The sequence below is a fragment of the Anolis carolinensis genome, chromosome 2 (assembly GCF_035594765.1).
Source record: "Anolis carolinensis isolate JA03-04 chromosome 2, rAnoCar3.1.pri, whole genome shotgun sequence".
In the NCBI taxonomy this organism is placed as follows: domain Eukaryota; kingdom Metazoa; phylum Chordata; class Lepidosauria; order Squamata; family Dactyloidae; genus Anolis; species Anolis carolinensis.
Genome location: NC_085842.1, coordinates 265,706,189 through 265,719,856, shown reverse-complemented (window position 1 = coordinate 265,719,856; position 13,668 = coordinate 265,706,189). Strand labels below are relative to the sequence as shown.

At 40.4% G+C, this 13,668-nt stretch overlaps 1 long non-coding RNA gene across 1 annotated transcript; it reads right to left on the bottom strand.

Annotated features, from left to right (window-relative positions):
• Positions 1 to 312: 312 nt before the first annotated feature.
• On the bottom strand, positions 313 to 11,871 carry LOC134296661 (uncharacterized). Its single transcript, XR_010003480.1, has 2 exons — positions 11,382 to 11,871; positions 313 to 1,001 (listed from the first exon to the last, which is right to left on the bottom strand). It is a non-coding gene; the product is annotated as an uncharacterized LOC134296661 (long non-coding RNA).
• Between the last annotated feature and the right edge of the window lie 1,797 nt (positions 11,872 to 13,668).

Below are 13,668 nucleotides of genomic sequence, written 5' to 3'. Positions count from 1 at the left end.
GGTGCTGCATTTGGATAAACATGAAATCTAATGGATCCATGTTTTGATCTTCTTATTAATTTGAGGTGACCACTGCATTCAGATCAGATTTGCTCATTGTTGGATTCACCAAGATCAAGTTCCATGAACAGCTCTCCCATAAGCAGTTGAAAAGCACTTCAAACTTCAAACTTTCTATAGTGTTTCTTACATCTGCATTCTAAGCAGTGTTGCACATATATGAAATTCATCAGATTTTTGTCTTTGTAAGGTTTGATAAGATAGACAAGCAACATCAAGGAAAGCAAAAGAGTGCAAATAGGCAATATAAAGTTGAACTTAAGTACTGATTTTTATTCAATATGCAAACAATGTCAATCACAAAGGAAAATATAATATAATTCCTTACTGAGTGTGCAGCTCCAAATGAATGGCTATCAGTTTCTTGTGGGATATCTTCAGAATTTCACAGATGAAAATCAGGACATAGGTAGCCCAGGGACATCGGAACATTGTCAAGATGGCAAAAGCTATAAATGATAAGCTAGGAGTGGCTGCAGCAGTATGATTTTGCTTCATGTTACTGAGAAAGACAGGGCTTCAGCTTCTCCTGTCCTTTTCCCTTGATGAATGGAATGTAAGGTACTTTTGCACTTTGAACACAGTTTGCAGCAATTGAAGAAAGTCTAAGGAGAAGAAAGCAGTTCAAAAAGTGGTACAAAAGAGGATTAACTGAGAGTATCCCTGTGAAGTTAGGACAATTGGAAGGTATATGATAGCAAATAGTCAACTGTACAGGCAGTACCCAAGTTACAAGCAAGTTAGGTTCTGTAGGTTTGCTCTTGTTGAATTTATTTGTAAGTCGGAACAGTTATATTTTAAGTGTAACTTCAGCCAATATTGGAGCCCCAGTGGGGCAGCAGGTTAAACCACTGAGCTGCTGAACTTGCTGACTGAAAGGTCGGTGGTTCAAATCCAGGGAGCGGGGTGAACTCCCACTGTTAGCCCAAGCTTCTGCCAACCTAGCAATTCAAAAACATGCAAATGTGAGTAGATCAATCAATAACACTCTGGCGAGAAGATAACAGTGCTCCATGCAATCATGCTAGCCACACAACCTTAGAAGTGTCTATGAACAACCCCGGCATCACCCCCCAGAGTCAGACACGACTAGACTTAATGTCAGGGGAAAACCTTTACCTTTATCTACACACACACACACACACACACACACACACACACACACACACACACACACATATATATATATATATATATATATATATATGCATGCATGCATGCATGCATGCATGCTTTGGATAGCATAGGGAAGGGTGCCTCTATGGCATTTATTTCACTGTTTGTGCCCCTGTTCAGATATTTCACTTCACTTTCTGTCCCTGTGATAATTGGATTAAAACAATTGGCTTGTTGTATAAACAATGATTGGTGATAAAGATTCAGCTGAGACACCTTTTCCTCATGATAACTCTTCCAGGAGTGAATTTCCCTTCCTAGAGGTAGATTTCTCTCACTTTTTGTTTTCTTACCCCCGTTCTTAACTATGAGTCATTTCCAGTCTCTTAAGTTCCTTATTTTACCCATTTTACCTTTAAAATGTTTTCTTTTTTCTTACACCATTGGACATTTATTCTATCATCATCATCATCATCATCATCATTTTCATCATCATTTCAAAGGCTGGATGGCCATCTTTTGAGGGTGCTTTGATTGCATTTTTTGCAGACAGAAGGGGGTTTGACTGGATGGCCACTGGGGTCTTCCACTAAAATACTGTTAGGTTTATGTTGGTTAAAATGGTTCTTCGTTTTAAATATTGTATTGTTCTTTCTTTCTTTTTGCATTGCAAACAAAATATGTGCAGTGTGCATAGGAATTTGTTCTCCCCCCCCCCTGCCCCCAATTAGCTCACATAAACATTCTCCATCCATCTGCCACTGACCTGGCCCATCTGTCAAATTTTAAAATGCAATGTGCCCTTGTGTCCAAAAGTTTATTGGGGCTCCCCAAGAAACGTTTCCTTCAAAAAGGGCTCTGTGGCTTTAAAAGTTTGAGAACCCCTGCTCTAAACTATGTTGTTATAGTTGAACTTCTTTGCATCCATTTTATGAGGCTATATTGTAGTAGTTTACTTTACTTTCAAAGTTTGTGAAGTGCACAGTGTGGTTGACTCTCTGGAGTATGAATGAAAGAAAGCAAAGGGAAAGCAAACAAGAGTCTGTGATTTATTGGGTCTTGTCTATTATGAAAACCAGGGGAAGGAGACTGAAGTTTGTACAAAGGCTGGATAAGAGAGATTGTTGGAATGAACAGGCTGTGGCTTTTAAAATGCAAATGTGGAAGAGATTGGAAATGCCTTGGGATATTTTCTTATCCCATGTGCTGGCATTAAAGTGCAAACCAGCTGGAAACTTGCTTGAGAGATGCAAATGGCATTTAGAGCATTCAGGGCTTATAGCCAGGAGCAGGAGGAGCAAGATATGGGGAGAACACCACCAAGTCCTCATCTTGGATGGAGTGGACCTAGCAGTTAGCTACAGTTACTCTGAATGTTTTTGCTTTTTTAAAAAAGAGCCATTTCAAAAACAGCTTTTGATATTTGGCAAGTCTTCTTAATTCCCTAAAAAAGATGCTTGGCATCAAGTCTGTCTGGAAGCCCTTCCCACTTAATCCCCCGTGTCTGGGAGCTCTCTCCGTAATTACTTAGTGGCAAAGAAAATGCACTTTGCACCTACTCAAGGACACTTTATTTAGTCTCTCTTCATATGTTCCTGGGAGGCTTTTTGAAATTTGGAAACAGTTGCTAGAACAGAACCTTCCTTGGCATAAATTACATTTTTGATAAATCCCAATGTGATCAGATTGAAAGAAAGGTGGTTTATTCACCATGGTATACAAAGCAAAGGTACCCTAACTACACACCTCAGGTGAGGTGGGTGAGTTACATCAAAGACCACTTTGGACCTCAATATATGTATGTGGAAGCATTCCAGGAGAGTTTGCTTACAAGTCTCTATGTTTGTTTCACTGTTTAATATATTACATTCAAAGTCACAGGTTCCAAATTTATATCACTATCATCATAAGCTATCACTTGTAGCCAAGTATGATTGTCTTCCAAGAGTAGAGTTTTGGTGGTAGATCCATAAGTGACTGTAGATTTGCATGGTCTTTCATAACAAAGACATAGATTTCAAAATGGAAGGCAGTCACGACAAGGGTTTGCTTGACATGCCGCCTTCTTGGCATGTTTCTCCCTTTCATTCTGTATTCCTGCCTCTTAAAATGCATAGCACTGTTGAGACAGCTGATCTCCTGTGAGAACACTTGAGGGCCAGGGCTTCCCAGTTCTTGGTGTTTATTCCTCATTTTTTAAGATTAGCTTTAAGCCCATCTTTAAATCTCTTTTGTTGTCCACCAACATTCAATTTTCTGATTTTGTGCTGGGAGTAAAGTGCTTTGGGAGACAGTGATCAGGCATTCGGGCAACGTGGCCAGTCCAGCTGATGGTGGAGGATCAGCTGGACTGGCTGGTGGAGGATCAGCTGGATAGACTTCAATGCCTGTCGTATTTGCTTTTTCCAGAATGCTGACATATGTCTGCTTGTCTTCTCAAGAGATTTGCAGAGTTTTTTTAATGCAATGCTGATGGAATAATTTTAGAAGTTGAGAGTAATGTTTGTAGATGGCTAATGTTTCACAGGCATACAAAAGAGTTGGAAGAACAATAGCTTTATAAACAAGCATGTTGGTATCCTTAATCCTCAAATATTCTGTGCTTCATTTGAAAAAATGTTGGACTTGCAGACAGTGTTGTATTTTGGTGTCAATGTCAACTTTTAGGTAGTGGAAATGGTCAACATTATTTAGTGTTACATTATTAGGCTTTATTTCTGGATTGGTTGGTGCCTGCTGGTAGAGCACTTTGTTTTTCTCAATGTTTAGTGAGAGGCCAAGCTTTTCATATGCTTTTCATAGGTGTTTAAAGTAGCTTGTAGGATTTCCTCTGAATGAGCACAGGTTACATTATCATCAGCATATTGGAGTTCAATGACAGAAGTTGTTGTGACTTCACTTTTGGCTTTCAGCTTGCTGATGTTAAAGAGCTTGCCATCTGCATGATATGAAATTTCCACACCAATGGGAAACTTCCCATCAGCGAGGTGTAGAATCATTGCTATGAAGATGAAAAATAAAGTTGGAACAATAACATATCTCTGTTTGACATCTGATCCCAGCTTAAATGGGTCACTTTGGGAGCTGTTGCTGTCCAAGACTGTTGCAGTCATGTCATCATGGAGGAGTCACAGGATGCTCACAAATTTACCAGGCCATCCAATTTTCAGGAGGATGGCCCAGAGAGCATTATGGTCCATTGTATCAAAAACCCGTGAAAAATAAATGAATGCCATGTACAGAGATTAATTTTGTTCCCTGCATTTTTCTTGGAGCTGTCTTACATATCCACAGTTCCTCTGGAGAGGTAGAAGCCATTCTGGGATACACGGAGGATGTCTTTTGAAATAGGTAGAAGGCAATTTGTGAGGATTCTTGTGAGAATTATCCCAGTGGAGGTCAAAAGGGAGATACCTTGATAGTTTCAGCCGTCTGTTCTTTCTCCCTTTTTGAAAAGAGTGACAATGGCGGCATCCTTGAAGTCTGCTGGGATCTTCTCAGGCATCTACAGTTTTTCAATGAGCTTGTGGAGTTGTGTCAGCTCAGGCCCAGCCTCTTAAAAATTTCAGTAGGGATCCCATCAGATCCACTGGCTTTGTTATGTTTTAATTCATATAGGGAGTCATGAAGTGAAATCTAAGGCAGGGGTGGGAAAATTGCAATTCTAGATGTTTTTGGACTGCAACTCTCATGAGTCCTGGCCAGCACAGTTGATGGCAACAAATGCTGAGAGTTGCAGACCTACAACATTGGGAGGGCTGCCTTTTCTTCATATTTAATCTAAGAAGGGCTATTTCAGATTTGGATCATGTGTGAAGCCTCATTTACACAGTCTCAATATCAGTATAAAACCGTTAACAAGGTTATGTTATGTTATTAACATTCAGATCTATTGGAGTGCCAACCAAAGTTAGACGAAATGAAATTAAGCAAGGCCAAGATTAATAATGTGAACGTTGGAGAAATGTTTATATGCAATTTTGTGTTATTGATGTGTAGATGGAAGATGTTTCCGATGCTAAGAGAAGAGTGGAGGTAGAGCTTCCTGTGCATATATGTATGGTTATTTAGACAATGTTAAGGTGAATAGTTTAACTAAATTGTCGCACCTCAGAATAGTTCACCTTGCTGTTGACACCAAGTCACACACAAAAATAGCCTTTTGTAATTTTATTAAGCTAAAGCAGAATATATATAATCAAAGCAGGCAGAAATAAAGATCCCAAAGTAGTTGCAAAAAAGAGTCAGTAAATCCAATAGTCTGTAGTTAAAAAGCATGAGTCAATTCCCAAAGAAACATTAGTCCACCGGTTGTAAGGATTCAAGAACAGGAGAATTTCCAAGGCATGAAGACACATCCACTCTAATGAAGCGAGAATTTGCTTTGACAAAGAATTGTCTCTAAACACACACTTTTAAAAGCAACCCAAAAATGCATTTCTCTTCCCTTCAGAGGCCTCCCATTTTCCAGCTAATCTCAGGCTGTGCCTAGGCATTCCTTTCCATTGCAAACGATCCGCTCTAGATAGCAATGGCGCTCCTTGATTGTCAAGGTCAACTAATTCATTATCTTGCACTTGAATAGGAGCCTGAGACAAATCCAGCCCATTATTTCCCATGGGAATGTCTCCCTGGTTGTTATCTATGACAGGCTGGTTCAGGAGTTCATCCACAGGCTGCGCTTCTTGCCCTTCTGAATCAGCCTGTATAACTCCATGATTTCTCATCCCCATGACATCATCCTCACTCTTCTTCTGCTGCTGAGTCACAACACACATAGTCATACACCATCAACCATCCATTGTGTAATGATTTTAGTGTTAGAGTAGAACTGTGATTTATAAGAGCTTAGGTCCCTGCTCAACCATGGAAACCTATAGCTTGACCTTAGGTAAGTCATGTTCTTCAGCCTTAGAGGGAGACAATTGCATATCCACCCTAAATAAATATTACCAAAAAAGCATTATGATAGGGGTACTGTAAGTTGGAATTGACTTTAAGGTATGGAGTCAATTTGAAGTTATATACAGAAAACAAGATAGAAGACTTTATTTATTATTTACTTGATTTAAATCCTGCCTTTCTCTCAATTAGGGGCCCAAAACAGGGACATCCAGTAAAAATAAAAAGTTATATTTAAAATATTTACTCACTTTAAAAAAAGGAGAAGATGAAACAACAAAGCAACAGCAAAGAGACAGGTATCAACATTCTATAAATTTCTGATCAGACACAGGCTGTATTGAGTTCAATGGGGCTTACTGACATCTTAGTGGGTACAGTATTCATTTGAGAGTAGCATTTTGATAAGGCAAAGCAGTCCTTCAGTATGCATGGTGATTGAAGTTCATGGCAGCCCTTCTTCACCCAAGAGGAAGGGATATGCTGTGGTATCTATGACTATGTGCCAAAAGCCAATGAAAAGTCATCCTGTCATTTCACTGTCAACTACGCTGTGTGTGTATTTGCCTAACACTTGTCTGCCAACATATGGCTACGATGTTAAAAATGAGAGATCAGAAAATTCTGATGAGCCCATTAAACTGCCATGAACTGACAACTCCAGAGAGAAAGCATCCCTTGTCATTGCTATTTCCCAGTCCTAGACTCACAGAGCTGGAAGGAGTTTAAATAATCTAGTCCAACCCCCGCTGATGTTTAAAATCCATTGTAACAGCATTCCTAGTAGGTGGCCAACCAGTCTCTGTTTAAGAACCACAAATGAAGAGAAACTGCCCTTGACAACATCAGCCCACAGCTAATGTTGTCAGGAAGTTTTTCAAACTGTTTAGCTTGAATCTTTATTTTCTTTCTTTCCCTTTCTTTCTCTTTCTTTCTTTCTTTCTTTCTTTCTTTCTTTCTTTCTTTCTTTCTTTCTTTCTTTCTTTCTTTCTTTCAAATTTGAATTTGTTAATTCAGGTTTTATTCTCTGGAACACCAAAAAAAAAAAAAAAAAAGGAACAACCCCCTATTTCCTCTATCAATTACATGACAACCATCCAGATATTTTAAGATGGCTACTGTATTCTCTATTAACAATGTCTCTTTTAACTCTTTTCTCTTTTAACTGTTCAGGCATTGAAAGCTTCAAGGGAAGGCCTTCACTCTGCCCTATATGGTAGGTTGCCAGGGATGGTTTTCTCAATGGGAACTCTCAATAAGAGAATCTAAGCTGATCCTATCCTTATTGTCCTTTCTTTAGCAAGCAAAGACCTATATATCAGATGATAGGCTTTTGGAGGCTATGATGTGTTGCAGTAAAGGGGAGGACTTTTATTTTTCTAGATGCTGTTTTTAAAAAAATAATTTTTATTGTTTCTAGTGTTGTACAATGTTTTGATGTATCTGGTTTATAATTTATACATGTTTGGTTGATGGTTATGGTAAACTGTTCTAGACCCCAATCTGAGAGCATGATGCAACTTTAACAAATACATGCTAGAACCAGGAAACATCCTGGTAATGTACTTTTGTTAGGAGTATTCTCACATACACATATTTAAATTGTGGAGTCAGCATGTTATAGAGCAGGAGTCCCCAAACTAAGGCCTTTGGGCTGGATGCGGCCCTCCAAAATCATTTATCTGCCCCCTGCCCTCAGTTTTAAACTTAATTCAACCACACAGTTTTATCATTTCTACATCTACGGTGGACAAAGATTTAAGAGTGCCCAGTTTCCAAATATGAATTGCAATTGTAAGAAAGCAGTTTTTTATGATATCTTTCATATCTGGCAAGGAAATTACTATTATGAGAAAACCTAGAAAGAAGCCTTGGTGATGGTTCAGAATTAATTCCCTATTCTTTTCTTCAATTTTCATCCCAATGCCGCCTCCTCCTTTCCCTGAACTCTCCTTCTGATACCTCTTCATTATGCCTTTTGTCATTGTCTCCCTCTGATGCACTTTGCTATTGGAGCTGATGGGCCCTGAACATGTTCCCCATCATCTCATCTAATTCTAAATGTGATCTTCTTACTTAATGAAAGTGCAGGTAGACACACCTATTTAACAAGCAAAATCTATAAGACATTCATCAAAATGGGAACATTGATTTCATTTACATCTGCAACAGCCAGCCTCTTTCTGAATGCCTGCTTGCTGAGAAAGTGTTGCAATAAAAGGTCATTGTTGTCAAAGGAGTATAACATTATCTAGCTGTTGAGCTTTAACAATTATTTGTAACTCTGCATTTATTCTACATTTTATTGATTCATGTTACCTTCTGTAGCCTGTTGTATGGTCATGGAAAAATAAAGAGTTACTGCCATTTTGAGAAATATATCTGATTTTTCCAAACATAACAAGACTTTAAGAGGAAACAATGAAGGGTTAGGATGACTGCTTTTATCATTGGTTACTTTTGGTTTCCTTGGTTGAGGTCATAATACAGGAATGGCAAACTTATGATCCTTTGCATATTGTACTGCAACTTACATCCATTTGATACTGTGGTCAATGCCACTTAGGTTCGAGTAAAGCTGTAGGATAATGAGATTCAGTCACACATTTCTCCCTTGTGCTACAATCTCAGTATTTTGGAGATTCATGTTCAATACGGTCATTAGAGAGCCAAGCATAAAATGTGAAGCTAATACAGTGGTCACTATCTGGTGACATATAATTTCGGTAGCTGCTCAAATAACCAGTTCACACAGCAACACTTGTTTGTAGATTGACACTCATGACAGAGTACAGAGTCTAGGGCTTTTTTAAAATGGATGTTGAGTGTTTACTTGTACAGGTCTTGGTCATTATGTTGCAAATTTTAACATTATTATGTATTTCATTTATTCTCTTTCCATATCTGTGACTTCCAGCTATGTTGTATGCTATCTTTTAGATTGTCCCTCCACAAGAACTCTATGAAAATAGAAATATCAAAAATAGAAAAGCTATTTTTTAAACCCAAGATATGGAGCTGCAGTGACACAATGGGTTAAACCCTTGTGCCGGCTGAACTGCTGACCTAAAGGTTGGCGATTTGAATTCACGAGCTGGAGTGAGCTCCTGCCTGTCAGCTCTAGCTTCCCATGTGGTGACATGAGAGAAGCCTCCCAGCAGGATGGTAACACATCCGGCCATCCCCTGGGCAACATCTCTATAGACAGCCGATTCTCTCACACCAGAAGCAACTTGCAGTATATTCACTTCTGACATGATTAAGAAAAACCAGATATCACTTCTCTAGGCATTTTTAGGTCCACCAGCTTGATTCTATGGTCAACCTCCACCAATGATTGACCTTAGAGTCATGCTGGAAGATCTACGAATGCCTAGAGAAGTGTCCTCTAAATGCATTTGTAGGTTTGTAAGTATGATTCTATCATCAACTTCCACAAAGTTGAGAGCAGGGGTTCTCAAACTTTTTCAGCCACAGAGCCCTTTTTGAAGTAAAAGTCCTCCCAAGAAATGTTTATATATTACTAGCTTGGGGACCCGGCGGTGCCTGGGTTATTTGAGAACTGAATTGTTTGCCTTTGTTCCAAGTTTAGTCTCGATCCAGTGTCAGTTGGCTTTAGTTGGTACGGGTGAACTACAACTCCCATATGCAAGTCCATGGTCGATCCCCCTCCAAACAGCTTCAGGATGTAAAGCAGGTCATGGGGACTCGATGTGTCAAGTTTGGTCTTGATCAGACATTGGTGAGAGTCACAGTGGTCTGGGGAAGTGAGTGAAGGTACTGTCAATCCCATCATCCATGGTCTGTTGCTCCCTCAAATGATAGGAGGATGTAAAGTGGGCCACATTTCACCTATATGTCAAGTTTGGTACAGTTTCATCATTCATGGGCATCACAGTGGTCTGTGGGAGTTGAATTGGATGAAGGTACTGGAAATCCCATCATCCTTGGTGCATTCTCCTGCAAACCACACCAGGACATAAATTGTGTGACATTGCACCTGTTGCCAAGTAAGGTACAGTTTCGTCTTTCATGGGTATCACAGTGGTCCGTGGGAGGTGAATCAGATAAGGGTACTGCAAATCCCATCATCCAAGGTCCATCCTGCACCAAACCAGATCAGGACGTAAAGGGGGCCACATTGCACCTTTGTATCAAGTTTGGTACAGTTTTGTCATTCATGGGAATCACAGTGGCCTGTGGGAGGTGAATTGGATGAAGGTACTGCAAATCCCATCGTCCTTGGTCCATCCTCCCCCAAACTGCTGCAACATATAAAGTGTGTCATTTGGGATATATATACCAGATTTGGTTCAGTTCTGTCATATGTAGCAGTTGCTGTGGTCTCAAGAAGTGAGTGAAGGTACTGCATGTCCCATCTGTGTGCCAAGTTTGGTCCAGTTCCGTCACTGGTGGGCATCACAGTGGCCTGTGGGAATCGTAGTGATTGAAAGTACTACATATCCCATCACCCATGGTCCATCATCCTGCAAACGGCACCAGGACATAAAGCGCATCATGGGGTACGCTCTCTGGAATTGTGGGAGTTGGAGTCCAAAACACTTGGAGGGCCCAAGTTGGCCTGTGCCTGGTTTAAAGGCTTCCATACAATCCTAGAGTTAGAAGGGGTGCCCATCTAGTTGAACCCCCTTCTGCCATAGAAAAAGACACCATCCAAGCCCTCCTGACAGATGGCCATCCAGTCACAAATACGATTGGGAGATAGATAGAGTCCTAGATTTGAAAGGGGTCTCTGAAGGTCATCCAGTCCAGCCCCATCTGCCACAAAGGAAGAGACCATTCAAGCCCTCCCGACAGAAGGTCATTCCAACCATACATACCATTGAGACACTTATTTATTTATGTATTTATTTAATTCTGATATTTCTCCCCCGCCTTTCTGCAATGGACCCAAAGTGGCTTGCAAGGTCATTAAGCCATGTGCTAACATCCACCATATAAATAAAACATAAAAGTAACGTCAAGCAATAGTAGTATAAATAAGACATAGCTGGGTTCAATGGGGGCAGGTGAACTACAACTCCCATATGCAAGTCCATCATCCATGGTCCATCCCACTCCAAACAGGGCCCGGATGTATAGTAGGCTATGGAGACTGTATGTGTCAAGCCTGTTAGAGTGAGTAGGCCAAAGCCTGCTCTGTGGTAGTTTTTTGCCTCAGTAAAAACTGGGGGGGGGGGGGGGGGGGGGGAGTAAACGATCCGTAAAAGGAAAGAATAAAAAGATAGTCATTATTTTCTCTTTAGTCTGCTGTGAATAGTATTTACGTACTGCCGCCTTACCTTGTTTAAGGAGACTGCTGTATCCAAAAGACACAGGCAAAAGCTGCTCTGTTTGGAACCATGTGGAACAGGGAAGATGGCTGCCTCTTTTGCGGCCTAGCACAATGGAGCCAGGCTGCAAGGCCTGAAACGTGTTAGCAAATTGATCAAAGTAGGCTTGGATTGGGGCTTTGGGGGCTAGAAGTGTTCATAGGCATATCGTTAAAAAGATAATAACAATGTTCTCTGCTGTCTTTTGAGGAAAGTAGGGCCTTACAAAGAAGTTGAAAGCTGAGGCAAGATGGCGTCCTCCTTTTCGGCCTAGCAGCGAGGGGCCAGCCTGGAAGGCCTTAAACATGTCAGCAGAGGGGCCAAAGGGGGCCATCCGTTGTCAGTGAGTTCATGGGGTTGTGTGTGTCAAGTTTGGTCCAGGTCCGGCCTTTCTGGTGGTGGCAGTGGTGTTTTGGATTACCAAAGTGTAGGCCGAAAGCTGTTAACTGTCCCAAAGCTAGCTTCGTTCTGAGGAGAGAAGTAGGCCGAACGAAGCCAGTTGGTAGTAGCTTTTCCCTCAGCGATCCCAGTGGCCTATGAAAGTGGCGGCCAATCAGAAAGCTGGCACATTCTGCCCAGCCAATCAGAAAGCTGATCCATATTCCACCAGGCCAATCAAAACGCGAGCACATACACCGCCCGACCAATCAAAACGCTGATACAAACATACAAACATTGACTTTTATTATATATATAGATATATTATATTATATCTAATGTATATATTTCAGGCATGGGCAAACTTTTTGACACATTGTGTTTTAAAATTTGACAGATGGGCTGGGCTAGTGGCAGATGGATGGAGAGCATTTACGTGAACTAATTGAAAAAAGAACAAATTCCCATGCACAATGCACATGTCTCATTTGTAGTGCAAAATAGAGACAGAAAGAAAGAATGAAAGAACAATAGAATATTTTAAATAAAGAACAGTTTTGACCAACATAAACTTAACAGTATTTCAGTGGAAGACTCCAGGGGCCAACAAGTCCAAGCCCTTCTGCTATACAGGAAAAGCACAATCAAAGCACTCCCTGAGTAGTGGGAAGGAAATAGGGTTTTGGAAGCAAGCAAAGCAAGGAGAAAAGGATATGGGCAATGAGGAAGGCAAGGAAAAAAGGCTTTTGGCAGCAAGAGAGGCAGGGGAAGACTTTTGGTGGCAAGAGGGCTGAGAAAAAAAGGTTTTTGGTGGCAAGCAAGATGGGGCATTTAGCAGTAAGGGGTCCAGTAAAAAAGGCTTTTGGCAGCATGGGAGGCAGGGGAAAGATCTTTGGGAGCAAGGGAGACTGGGGAAAGGCTTTTGGTGGTAAGGGAGATGGGGGCAGGGAGGAGAAGGAAAGAAGAGGGAAAGCTTGGAGGAGGATGAGGAGGTAAGTATACTTTACTGAGCTGCAAGGGCTCCACAGAACATATTTTAGGAACCACTGGTCTAGAGGGACATATAGTGCCTAGAGAGAACATATTTTGGTAACATGTATGACAATGACAGAGGTGGCAGCAAATATTCAAATCCATGTATACTTAGCATCAAATGTGGAGGGATAACTGTATGTTTAGTATTATATTCTGTTTAACTCTTTATATATAGTCAGTTCTTTGTCACTGATTTTATATATATATATATATATATATATATATATATATATATATATATATATATATATATATAAAAATATTTTCTCCCTGTCCAGCCACCATTTTGTTGTTGGTGACTGAACAGCCAGGGATGAATGAATGCTAATAAAGCCCTGAGGCTTTAAAATATGACCAACGGTGCTAGGGATTGGCACAGGACATGAATAACCAGGTTGTTGGAATGGGTATGTAAAAGAGACCTAAGTTCTTACAGCTCATTTCAGAACCAGCCATGCCCTTTTTTATTTGTTGCAGGCAAGGTATTTGTTATCATTAGAGCTTTTACTGGATTTTAGGAAGAAGGATGAGATCAACGGTGCTTTAACATTGCAAATACTTTGAAAACCAGAGTATGCTCTTATTTGAAACTAGAATTCACATTAAAGCATCCCCCCTCCTGATTATTTTTTGAGTCACAAGACTCCCTCTGAGATATTGGTGCATAAAGTAAGGAGTTCTCTGAATGCTTGATAAAAGCTATTTTGGAAATTGAAATCTCTTTCCCTCTTTAACTCACTTTGTCTGCGGAGGGTAGCATGATAGGACAGCACATTATATAGCAATAGGAACTCTTATTTCTAGGCGGTTCTTAAAAGAAATTTGGCCACTATATAGCAGAGAG